Raw genomic sequence first — 12,720 nt, 5'->3', positions numbered from 1 at the left:
GTAAATGATGATATGGCCAAGAAATGGAACAGAGCTGGTATAACCACAATATCGGATTTATGCGAGAATTCTACAGACCTTCATTTCTCTTATATTCAGGAGAAATATAATATTCCCAATAATCACCAATTTAAATTTTATCAGATTAAAGCGATCTTGAAAGCAAAAATTCCGGAGATATCATTTGATACAATACCTATTTTGAATATATTGACTATTAAAACAGTAAGAATAGGGATAATATATGATTTACTCTTAGAAAAAATAAAAGATGATATAGAACATACGGAATCATCATGGGCATCAATATTAAACGATCCAAATGTTGATATTGATTATAGTTTACTATTAACATCTAAAATAATTATGTCTTCAAACTTACAAGCTCAGACTTATAAAACGATTTTTAATTTATATTTTACTCCAGCAAAATTGTTTAAATGGGGTAAAAGATCTGATGATCTCTGTCCAAGATGCGCGCAGGGCCCCGCTGATTTAATTCATATGTTTTATGGCTGCCCGGTGTTAATTCCACTCAAAAATGATTTGATTAAATTTTGGGAAGAATTATTTGGACAACAGCTCCCGGTGTCAGCTATGCTATTCATGTTGGGCTCCGATAATACATTGGGTTTGAATAAAGTTCAAGAATCATGTTTATGTATTGGGGTAACTGTATATAAAATTTTATTAGCAGCCAGTTGGAAGGATGCAAATCCCCCAACCTACCAAATGTGGCTGGCAAGATTTTTGGCTATTTATAATCAAGAAACAGCAATATATGCAGCTAAAGGATTGCGGTCTCAAATGCGGGGTCAAAAAATTTGGGAACCGGTTGAAAGATGGATGCATGGGTCTAAGGGGTAATTACTTAATCGTTACTTAAATAGTTTGAGGAAAAAAAAAATGTTTTACCTAACCAAGTTGAACACATAAGAAAAATTGTCAAGCATAGAAGATGTGTATTAACAGCCTTCTGAAGAGTTTCTTTTCTTTTCTTTATTTATCTTCTTTATTATTTAATTCCTTTATGCTTTCTGTTCTTTATAAATATTGAAACGCTTATATGGATGATTAAGTTATAATATTTTCATGACTGTGAATTTATATGTGATGCTGTTTAATAAATACATTTAAAAAAAAATGAAATACAATAGAATTCTGAATGATCTGGAACCAGAAAAACGTGATTGTAACAAATGCAGTGGTCGAAATGGGTGAGATCGGAAGGGCACGGCGTGCCCCTACTTCTTTTTTTTGTTTTACAAATCTTTTTTAATTGTTTTAAGTATACACTCGGTGATAACAGGCATTTCATACAGGCGTTTGCAATCATGTATAACTTATTAATCAATACATGGGCATGTGGCCACATTAGTTTAACGTGCGTTCAAATTTCACTTCAAAGAAAACAAGGAACGCTCACCCAGGAGCTATGTCCATTGCATTCTGTCAGATCTTATACAGTCTTTAAATTGCATTAGAAAAGTAAAGTGTCGGCCTCCAGACTACTCATGTGGTCCACTGCTGATCGTTCAGCTTGATCAATGAAACAGATGTTTTACTAGCAAAACAAAGGAACAAGAACTATGGCAGCTCATAGCATTTGTACATGCGTAACTCCCTCCCCCCTCACCTTGCCCCAACCCCTCGACCCCCCAGGGCCCCTTATGTGATTCTCAGCCATGATCGTGTTAGTGTGGTTGCACCCCCGCCAGGGCGTGTTAGGAGAAAGTAGGGCTAGGTTATCCCGTCAGTCCAACAGTCTGTGGTATGCATCCGCCTGTGTGGTCACTACCTACTTCCCCTGCGTTTCTCTCGTGGCCTTCCTTTTCCAGCTGCTGTAACGCACAAGCATCTGGTCCCAGTGGGCTGCTATAGGCTTCTTCCTCAACCCCAGCGTTTCCTCCATGCGGATGGCAGTCTCCTCTGCCCTAGCCCATGCCTGAAATGAGGAGCTCTATTCCCTTATGTGCGGGTCGTGCGTCTTCCATCTCTTTGTGAGGAGTAGTTTTGCTACCACAAGCCCCAGATCCAAGAATCGGGACTTTACCTTATCTTTGGGGGGCTCTTAAGATGGTGTAAGATGTATTCGGGCCGTGCCCCTACTTCTTTTTTTAAAAAGATTACGTTCCCCTACTTTCTCTTTTCAAAACTGTGTCCCAGGATGGCAGAAATAGCAAAGGCATTCAGATAAGGCTCGGCTTGCTTTCCTGGACTTTCAGGGACGGGCAGAGAAGGAAAAGGAGTATGTCTTCCTTACTGCCCAGAGAAGACACAGACAATGACCTCTTCTATCTGTGCTGGCAGCTGCCCCCCTCTTCCTCTTATTCCCTCTCTTTCTGTCCTGCTTCTGGCTTACTGAAAACAGTGACTTGAAGAAACGGTTCTCAACCTCTCTTTCCATCTTTCATTTAGTTGCTTCCCTGTGAAATGGATCCAAAAAAGAAATACATTCTTGCGGGAAATGCCCTTTTTCTGACATTTTTCTATTCCAAAGTGCAGCCTTGGAATGAAGAGAATAAAAGGTTTTAAATATGAAAATTAAATACATAACTAAATAAAGCAAAACAAAGTGGTTGCAAAGTGGCCAGATTGATTGTATTCACATCCAAACACATCACCCTCACTTTACAGACTTTGCAGTGAAGCGCTACTTTTGTTTCCTAGTCTTTCTTTGAACAGCATTGTTGTTCCCAGGTGCGGAAGTGCACCATTCCTGGATGTGTTGCAATACCTGGTTGATGGGTGGATTGGAAAACAAAATGTGTACCATGGCTCTGTGTTTATGGATGTGGTCTTTTTAAACCATACTGCTTACATTTTGTAAGGATATAAGCAATGGACATTGAAGCGGTTCCCTTCAGGGCCCTGTAGTCATCTCCACATCCTGTGATTCTGGGCAAATCACTTAATCTCCCTGTGCCTGAATGTGTCCTTGTGTAACATAACCGGTGCTCATGTAAAGTGCTCCAATACCTTCCGGTCGAGTTTGCGCTACATAAATCTGCATGAAAAAAAGAAAAAAAAGGAAAAAAAGCTATGCTGCGTTTTTATGTTTGCTCACAGAAACTCTACTGGTGAGAAAAGAAAAACTCGAGGGGAAGCTCACAAGTGAGGGGACAGTGAGGATGGGGGGCAGGGACAGGAATGATCCTTGGCCCATGTGCTAGGGGCAAGTATGGTCTTTGGCCTATGTGCTGTGCTCACATAAACAGACGATATCTGGAAATTTCCCGAGTATGTTGTTTTTGGAAAAATTATTTGAAATAGAACATCTGTTGTAAAATAAGTTTTTAACATTGCTTATTAACTTCAGTTTCAAAATGTTGTAAATAGCCAGTGTTATTCTTCCCAATAAAATGGTGACTACATTACTCGCACGGTAAAGATGAAAGCTGGGGTAGGTGGGATTGAGAAAGGTGGGGCGCACTGGACCCCCTTCCATGATCACGGAGGCGGGTCTGTCGCGCAGCTATGACGTGACAGGCACGCCTCAAATGTGGTTGGTCACCGGTCTTTAGAGTGGCCCAGGAGTGATAGAATCACTTCCGGGTCACCAAAAGAGCGAAGGTCAGGCCGGTTAGAACAGGCCAGGCGAGGAACAGGTTAAAAGGCTGAGGCGCGCGAGAGTCTGCCTCTTTGACTACACCCTCCACAGCCTGCCACAGCAGCCTCTAGAGAGGCTGTAATTTTTTTCTTTCTTTTTCGTTTCAGGCCAGCTCGAGGGACTGTGTTGCTGGGATTCGAGGCATCACGGCGTGAGGAGCGGTGCTGTGGTGCAAAAGAGATAGGCGGCTGTTTTCGGCTTCTTTTTCTCGTTTTCTCCTGCAGGTGCACGGCGATAGGGGGGTCCGCGGTGTGTGCAGGACTTGGCCGCGCAGTCAGTCTGCGAGGTTACCCGGACCAGCCCCCGCTTCATGCCGAGAGTGAGAGGGAGTCGGGTGTGTCGGGAAACCCGCACGGCGCTTCTCTGAGGTACCGGGGGCGGGAAAAGATGTGCACCGAGCTCCTCTGCTACGGAACTGTCTACCGCTCTGTAAACATTGCTTTCCTGAGTGGCCAAGGGTTTCAAGCACCACCGCGCAGAATAGTGTGCCCGCCGCACGGTGTGCCCACGATCTTGCTGGCTTCTTCTGGGCAAGGGTTCGGGTCCCGCTCTGGCAGTCAACAGCATTTTTCCCCTCCCTTAAATAAGCGGTTAGCGCGCGGTACTGAGGGGGTTTTAATCTCTCGGCTGGTACATTGCAGAACTGTTAAACAGGCACTGGGGGACTGTGGGGGGCACATGTACATTGGGGGTTTTGAGCATTGAGTGTTGCTAGGCTCACTGTTTATAGAGAAAGTTTGTGGTTTGCTACAGTGGGTAATCTTGGTCTAAGTTGCTTTTTAAGGGGACAAGCGCATTGAGCCAGGCAAGAGTGATATTGTTGGCCAAGTGTGCATTGGTGGAGTAGCTAGTACCACCAAACCTACATCAAGGACCATTGATATACTGTATTGAACTGTATTGCTTGCAATTTTGGGGACATTTCAGAAATACACTGGTGGATGTTTTGTCCGTAAGTAATCTTCTGCTTCTCATTTTATAGTGTGCAAGCAAGGTGACTCACTGCGGTAGGGCACTTGTGCCAGCACAGGGACTATCGTTTGGAGAGGGCACAGACAGGCCTGCATTTTACTGCTTCTGTGGGCCGTGCAGGGCTTGAGATAACTCGCCTACCCCCAGGTTAGCTGGGGTGGCGCGGATCCAGTTGCGCGGTGCTTACGGCCAGTTTGTGTACCTCCAACAGTGCTCAGGTAAGGACCTGGACAGGTTTCCAGGCCAAGGAAATATTGTGGGGAGGCTCTCAGTGAGAAAAACACTTAGGGCAGATAACATTGTGTTCGCAGTGTTATTGTCCATCAGTTTATAAGTGACCCTGCAATTTGGGCGCAGAAGCTATAGCCAGTAAGCGTGGTGCGAAGTATTCCCACATGGAACACATGATGGAATCAATGATGCGCAGGATGGGGACTATGGATAGAAGATGGGGAAAGGTTGAAAAAATAGGGCAGAGCCTGGAGAACTCAGAAAAAGAGCTGAAGGGCAGAGTGAGGTGGTTGGGAGACCTAAGCGAAACATAGTGCCCCCAAAACCCAGGGGTGAATTGGATCCACTCCATAGGTGGGCTAGGCCCAAAAGGGGAAGAACCAGGAAAAAGCCCCCGTGCCAGTCCCCTATCTGGGTGAGGTTCCTTCGGGTGGGGGTCCCTCAGGGGTTCCATTCACACCGGTTCTTGTGGTCCCCACACCTATCCCAGTGGCCCCCACAATTATCCCAGTGGTCTCACACCTATCCCAGTGGTGCCCACACCGATTCCAATGGCCCCCACACCTACCCCAGTGGTCCCCACACCTATCCCAGTGGTGCCCACACCTATTCCAGTGATCCCTATACCTGTCCTTTTGGTGTCAGATGCACATGGAAGCACCAATCAGGTCCCACAGGAATTAGTGGCACAGATAGCGGCAGTTCTCCCTTGGTTAGGGAGGGCAGGGATGTTACCAACTTCAGTGGGGTCAAAAGAGGTAGGGGAGGACCCTTTGGCTGAGGCAAAAAAATGGTGGCAAAAATTATTGCAACACCAGGTGGGACGCCAGGCAAGGGGCCAGGTATTCCAGCTCTTCCGCAACCAACTGGGGGGTTCCTTTAGTAGGAAACAACAAAGATGTGCCAGTGATCAGCCATGGGAAGGACAAGTTGACGGAGCCACCTGGAGTTGTTTCAATAGGTAAGGAAGTGAAATTACCATTACTGGGCGGGGTGAGTCACGCACCGGGAGAGAACATTGGGCCAGGCATGTAACGTGGGAAGTGAAAGAATTGGTATGGCCTGGTGCTTACGTCTTGGACAAAAGGGAAATGGAATATTCAAGGAAACAGAAAGAATGGATGCTTCCTAGTGAATGGCGTAGTGAATTGTTGAAATTCAGGGTAGAGGAGAATTTGAGCAACTGGATTAGGGTTTTTCCAGTATTTATGGCAATAACAGCTGAGCATTCTCCTAACGTACAAGCAGAAATTGGCTTGTTACCAGAGCAGGATTACTATGTCTCATGACAAATATGGGGGCATAGGGTGGAAGGAATATGACAGAAATTTCAGGAAGACTAGGGCAGCTGACCCATCACTTTTCTGGGACCGAGTCGCCATGATCGCATGGTTGGATCAGTTTGGGCCAGGGCAGCCTGCTAACCCAGCGCAAAACGTCAACAGGGGTCACACATTTCAATCTTCTCAGCCCTTTCAGCCACCCCAAACCACGGGCACGGCCCCTAGTCCAGGGAGCAGTGGGGGGCGGAAGGGGACATGTACCAGGGCCCAAGGCACCAGTAAGTTCAGGCATGCATGCTCTATCTGTGCTAGCCCATCTCACCCAGAATCAAAATGCCTCAAAAAATCAGTATATAGGGGAAAGAAGAAACAGGAGTGAGGAGAGGACACAACGTGTAACACACTCACCCATTGACGTTATGGCTATGACTCCTTGGTTGAACAAATACCCAGATCACGGCCAGGACAGTACAAGACGGTTTTCTGTATGGCTTTAGGATTCCTGCATTTGATTACATAGGGAAACCAGATTGCAAAAATCAGCTTTCTGTAAGGACCAATCCTGGGGTGGCAGCAACAAAAATTGCAAAAGAGTTACGCTTGGGCAGAATAGTTGGCCCTTTTGATCACATCCCTGTACACAATTTTGTTTGCTTACCCCTGGGAGTGGTCCCCAAGAAAGAGGAGGAAGAGTTCAGGTTGATTCATTATCTGTCAGCCCCTAGAGCCCCTAGAGGCAATTTATTGAATGACGCCATCAGTGAGGAAATCTGTAGTGTTAAATATGCTTCCTTTGACCAGGCAGTTAAAATGCTAAGGGGTCTGGGCCCCGGAGCCTGGCTAGCCAAATCAGATATTGAGTCTGCTTTCCGTTTGCTGCCGTTCCATCCACTGGATTACCACCTTCTGGATTTTACATTTCAAGACAAATTCTACATGGATATGTGCATGCCCATGGGATGATCCGTCTCCTGTGCTTACTTTGAAAAATTCAGTTAATTTTTGGAATGGGTTTTTAGACAGGCGACGAGGCACAATATGTCATTCATTATCTGGGTGATTTTCTTTTTCTGGGGTCAGCGGGCTCCCGAGAGTGTGCCTGGGCATTGCAGGAATTTTGCGTGCTCATGTGGGCCTTTGGGGGTTCCCCTGGCACCTGGGAAGGCAGTGGGTCCAGCGACTACAATAGAATTCCTGGGCATCAAGTTAGACTCAGTACCTGGGTGTTTCTGGTTACCTATGGAAAAAATTGAGAAATTTAAGACAGCATTTCAACAACGCCTGGCAAAACATAAGGTAACCATACATCAGCTACAACAGACAGTGGGTCAGTTGAACTTTGCGCTGAGAGTCATACCCATGGCACGACCATTCTCCCGCTCCATCTCACTGGCCATGGCAGGTCTCCAAGAAAAACACCACACACAAGACTGTCATCTGAGGTTCGCCAGGACATGCGTATTTGGATGGCTTTTCTCGAGGATTTCAATGGCAGGGTGGTGTGGCCCGGTCCTCCCACTACTTCTGCGCAGTTAGGTTTATGGACTGACGCTACGGGCAATGTGGGATTTGGTGCCATACTTGGGAATGAGTGGGAGGCGCAACATTGGCCGGTATGGTGGGTGGAGAATGGTGTTACAGCGAACATTGGTTTCCTGGAACTCTTTCCCATCTGGGTAGCACTCACTCTTTGGTCTGAAAATCTGCGTAATCAATCTGTGATTTTCTAGTCAGACAACATGACTGGGGTAGAATGCATCAATCAGCAGGCTGCACGGGGTAAAATTATTCTCCGCCTGTTGAAGGAGATGGTGTTGTTATGTATAAAATTGAACATACTGTTTAAGGCTATACACGTCCCGGGGGAGGAGGGGATCTGCTACTGCTCGAACAACCAGGTCTTGAGTTGCTTCCTGAAGGCGAGGTGGTCCTGGGTCAGGCGGAGGTGGGTGGGGAGGGAGTTCCATGTCTTGGCGGCGAGGTAGGAGAAGGACCGTCCCCCTGTGGTGGCTCTTCGGATGCGGGGGACGGCGGCGAGGGCGTGGCTGGTCGATCGAAGCTGGCGTTTGGGAGAGTAGAAGTTGAGGCGGCTGTTGAGGTATCCTAGGCCTTGGCTGTGTAGGGCTTTGTGTGCGTGGGTGAGGAGACGGAAGGTGATTCTCTTGTTGACCGGGAGCCAGTGCAGGTCTCTCAGGTGTCCGGAGATGTGGCTGCGACGGGGAATGTCCAGGATGAGTCGTGCTGAGGCGTTCTGGATCCGCTGGAGTCTCTTCTGGAGTTTGGCGGTTGTTCCGGTGTAGAGGGTGTTGCCGTAGTCCAGACGGCTGGTGACGAGGGCCTGGGTGACCGTCTTCCTGGTCTCGGTGGGGATCCACCAGAAGAACTTACGTAGCATGCGCAGGATGTTGAAGCACGACGAGGAGACGGCGTTGACTTGTCTGGTCATGGAGAGGGAGGAGTCCAGGATGAAGCCCAGGTTGCGTGCGTGGTCTGTTGGTCTGGGTGCGCTGCCTAGGGCGGGGGGCCACCAGGAGTCGTCCCAAGTGGCGGGTGAGGATCCCAGGATGAGGACTTCCGTCTTATCTGAGTTCAGTTTCAGGCGGCTGTTCTTCATCCATTCGGCTACCTCTTTCATCCCTTCGTGAAGGTTGGCTCTGGCGGTGGCGGGGTCGTTGGTAAGGGAGAGGATCAGCTGGGTGTCGTCGGCGTAGGAGATGATGTTGAGGTTGTGCTGGCGTGCGATGTCTGCGAGGGGGCTCATGTAGATGTTGAAGAGGGTTGGACTGAGCGAGGAGCCTTGAGGGACGCCGCAGATGACTTCGGTGGCTTCAGATCTGAACGGAGGGAGGCGGACTCTCTGTGTCCTTCCGGCGAGGAAGGAGATGATCCACTCCAGTGCCTTCTCCTGGACTCCGACGTTGCTGAGGCGTTGTACTAGGGTACGATGGCAGACAGTGTCGAAGGCCGCGGAGAGGTCGAGGAGGATGAGGGCCGCTGTTTCTCCGTTGTCGAGCAGTGCTCGGATGTCATCGGTGACTGCGATCAGGGCGGTCTCGGTGCTGTGGTTGGCCCGGAAGCCAGACTGCGAGGGGTCGAGGGATCCGTTCATCTCGAGGAAGGTGGCCAGCTGCTTGTTGACGGTCTTCTCGATGACTTTTGCAGGAAACTCCCTAAAGGTAGCGCAAGTGTCTCCCATCCTTAAGAAACCCTCAGCTGACCCCACAGACCTCAACAACTACGGCCCAATCTCCAATATCCCCACTCTGGCCAAACTTCTGGAAAAATGTGTTCATCACCAACTGACAAAACATATCGATCACTTCAAGCTCCTAAATAAACATCAATCCGGCTTCTGTGCAAATCACAGCACGGAATCAGCCATGACACCCATCGGTGATAATGCTCTCCAACTACTTGATCATAACGAATCATGTCTCCTCATCTTATTAGACCTCTCCTTAGCATTTGACACGGTCAAACCCGAACACTTGATAGATATGTTGAAACACAGAATGGGTCTTTCAGGACCAGTGCTCAACTGGTTTACCTCTTTTCTGCATAACCGGACTCGAAAATTCAAGGTCAACAACACACTGTCCAAACCAGTTCCTGTTACGCTAGGAGTCACACAAGGTTCCTCGTTATCCCCTACACTCTTCAACCTCTTCATGGAACCACTCTCCGATCTGTTACAAACATCCAACGTGCAATTCCACATGTATGCAGGCGATACCCAATTCTACCTCAAGATCAACACCTTGGATGACATTAGTTTACTCAACAATACTCTTAAGACCACCCAAACATGGCTGGCAGTGAATCACCTCAAACTGAATGCTATAAAAACTGAATTCCTCCTTATTGCTCCACCCACCAAAGTCCCCACTTTGCACAATTTGATAAAACACCACAGCACTTGATGTTCAACCAACCATTGTGGATTCGGCGAAATCACTTGGTATAACTCTGGACTGTAACCTCAATATGCAGAAGCATATTAGTAATGCAACGAAGGGAGCTAACTTTCAGATCAATACACTAAGGAAGCTGAAGCCCTTCCTACCTCCCAATGACTTCAAGTTAGAGGTTCAGGTTCTAGTTCTACCTCGCTGGACTATGGAAGTGTCGCGTTATACAGTCTCCCCAAAGCCACCACAGCTCCTTTAAGAACCTCCACCAACGCAGCAGCGAGACTCATCACTGGCTCAAAAAAAAGGGCCCACATTTCCCAAGATCTAAAATCTTTAAACTTGCTGCCATTTGAAGCCAGAATCCATCTAAAAATAGCTTGCATGACGCACAAGGCCCTACATCAAAGTGCACCCAGCTATCTCACACAAAAACTCACAATGTCTGGAGGATCAAGATCAACAAGAAGTGCGGCAAACTCTATAAGAAAACAACGTATAATCGTTCCTTTTCAGGAATGGCACCGAGGATATGGAATGCCCTACCATCAGAAATAAGACTGAACCCCTCCACCTCTTCCTTCAAATTGGAAGTAAAAGGCATCCTCATGGCTAAATTTACGTAAACATAGCCTCACATGACTGTGGAGAACCCCTATTCCACTCTTTTTACCTACCAATCTAATGCTTGGCTTGTTATATGTACAGTTCTATTCCACTTATTGTGACGTTTTCATCTTCAATGTATTACCATCATCCTTCAAAACCGACGGTCCGGTTTTTGCACCTTACCTGATGTGCCCTTTTATCTGTGACTGTTCTCTGCTACCATTCCCTATGGCCAAGTTTACCCTTGAACGTTTGATATGTCCTTTTGCTTGTTTATTAAGCTTTATGATGTTATTGTTACGGTCCTGCTTATTTTTATTGTTTGATATGCCTATACACATTTACTATAAAGCGCTCTGATACCCGCAAGGATCTTGTTCACGCTCTATAAAAATTTCTAAATAAATAAATGGAGATGGCAATAAACAGGGCAGGTTTGGATCCTAGGTGTTTTGGAACGCACTCGTTCAGAATAGGGGCTGCCACTGAAGCAACAGCTAGAGGTCTGCACAGCAGCAGTGTAAAAAGGATTGGGAGATGGTCCTCCAATTGTTATAAGCGCTATGTGCGGCTACCCATGCTGTGAGTGGGGCACTTCACACTTGTACTGATGCATGTACCATCTCTGCTTACATTTTCAGTTTCTCGAACCTGTCACGCAGGGGGGAAACTGGTGGCGGTGCACCAGCAGCAAGATCCAATACAAGGACGGGCACATCCACAGGAAGCAGGCTACATGTGGTTTGGGTCATTGGCCACTCATATGTAAGACGTTTGAATGCAATTTTTGTTTCAAGAAATGACAAACACAGAGCTGAACAGACCGGTTTTAGGGTGTCTTTTCATGGAAAAGGGGGGCTCTGCCTTAGTCAGTTCAGGGGTTTCGTCACGGATATTTTGTGTAAGCATAGGGCGCCACCCAGCATAGTTATTCTACACTTGGGAGGGAACGAACTGGTAAACCTGGGAAGAAGGGGGCTAATGGAAGCCATAATCTCAGAAGTGGGTTGGTTAGCTAAGACATGCGAGGGGTGCACCATAGTATGGTCTCAGATGGTACCCAGATTTAAATGGAGGGGGGGATTTTCTGTAAAAGCGTTGAATCACTCAGTATGGAGGATCAACAATAAAATAGGCAAATTGTTCATGTCTCCTCAGCTACAAACAATCACACAAGGGTGTATCAGGGGGGAGCCATGCTTCTTAAAAGACGGGGTCCACCTGACTAGGGTAGGGAATAAAATCCTGTTAGAAAATATAGTTGCTTGGTTGGGAAGTTTTAAAGGCAGGGTATGACCTTTCAGTGAGGAAGTTTGAGGGGGCCAGATAGTTGGTCAACTACGCTGGCCTGTGGCGGTAAGGTCATGATTGGTGAGCAGTAAATTTAGGGTCCTTAGAGGGCGGCGCCATTCTTGAATGGGGTCGCTCAAGGGGAGGGACAAGTGTTTTCTCCTAGAACTCCAGGGGCAGTTACAGCCAGTTGGACTAGATGGGTGCGGGTGAAGGGGGAGTCATGTTTTCTCTAGGCTGGTTGGCCACCCGCACGTGCAAAATGACACCAGTAAACCGAGGAGAAATGCAAGGGCCCCCTTTAATGGAGATAATAGAGTGTACGGGAGTAACTGGGGGGGGAAGTACCCTCACGGTAAACGGGCCCTCTGCGCATGCGCACTTCAACTGGAGGGCGTGGTTAATTGATAAGGATCTGACACCAGTTAGTGACCTTGCCGTAGACCCAAATAGGATACTCAGAAAAGTAAATGCTGTATGAATATGGATGATATGTTAGATTTGGATAGCAAATACCTTTGTACTAGAATGATGTTAAGGTTAGCCATCTGAAATCTGTCTTTATCAATTGTAATCAATGTCTTCAAAATGTTTTTCTACGTACTGTAAATATTGTTTATTTCAATTTTGTTTTACTTTTATGTTTAATAAATACGGCCAGGTGTTGTACGACCCCCACTTCCAAAGAAATTCCTCTCATGTAAATTAATACGGTTTGATAAGGGGGTGGGGGGTTTAGGTAGTCCCTGGCCATAGAGAAAGGCGGGCCGGCATCGGCCCCCGCCACAAGTATGGCAGGCGCACCAACCCCCCCCCA

This window comes from Lissotriton vulgaris, chromosome 5 (genome assembly GCF_964263255.1).
Source record: "Lissotriton vulgaris chromosome 5, aLisVul1.2, whole genome shotgun sequence".
Lineage (NCBI taxonomy): Eukaryota > Metazoa > Chordata > Amphibia > Caudata > Salamandridae > Lissotriton > Lissotriton vulgaris.
Note: the sequence above shows the minus strand (reverse complement) of the source record.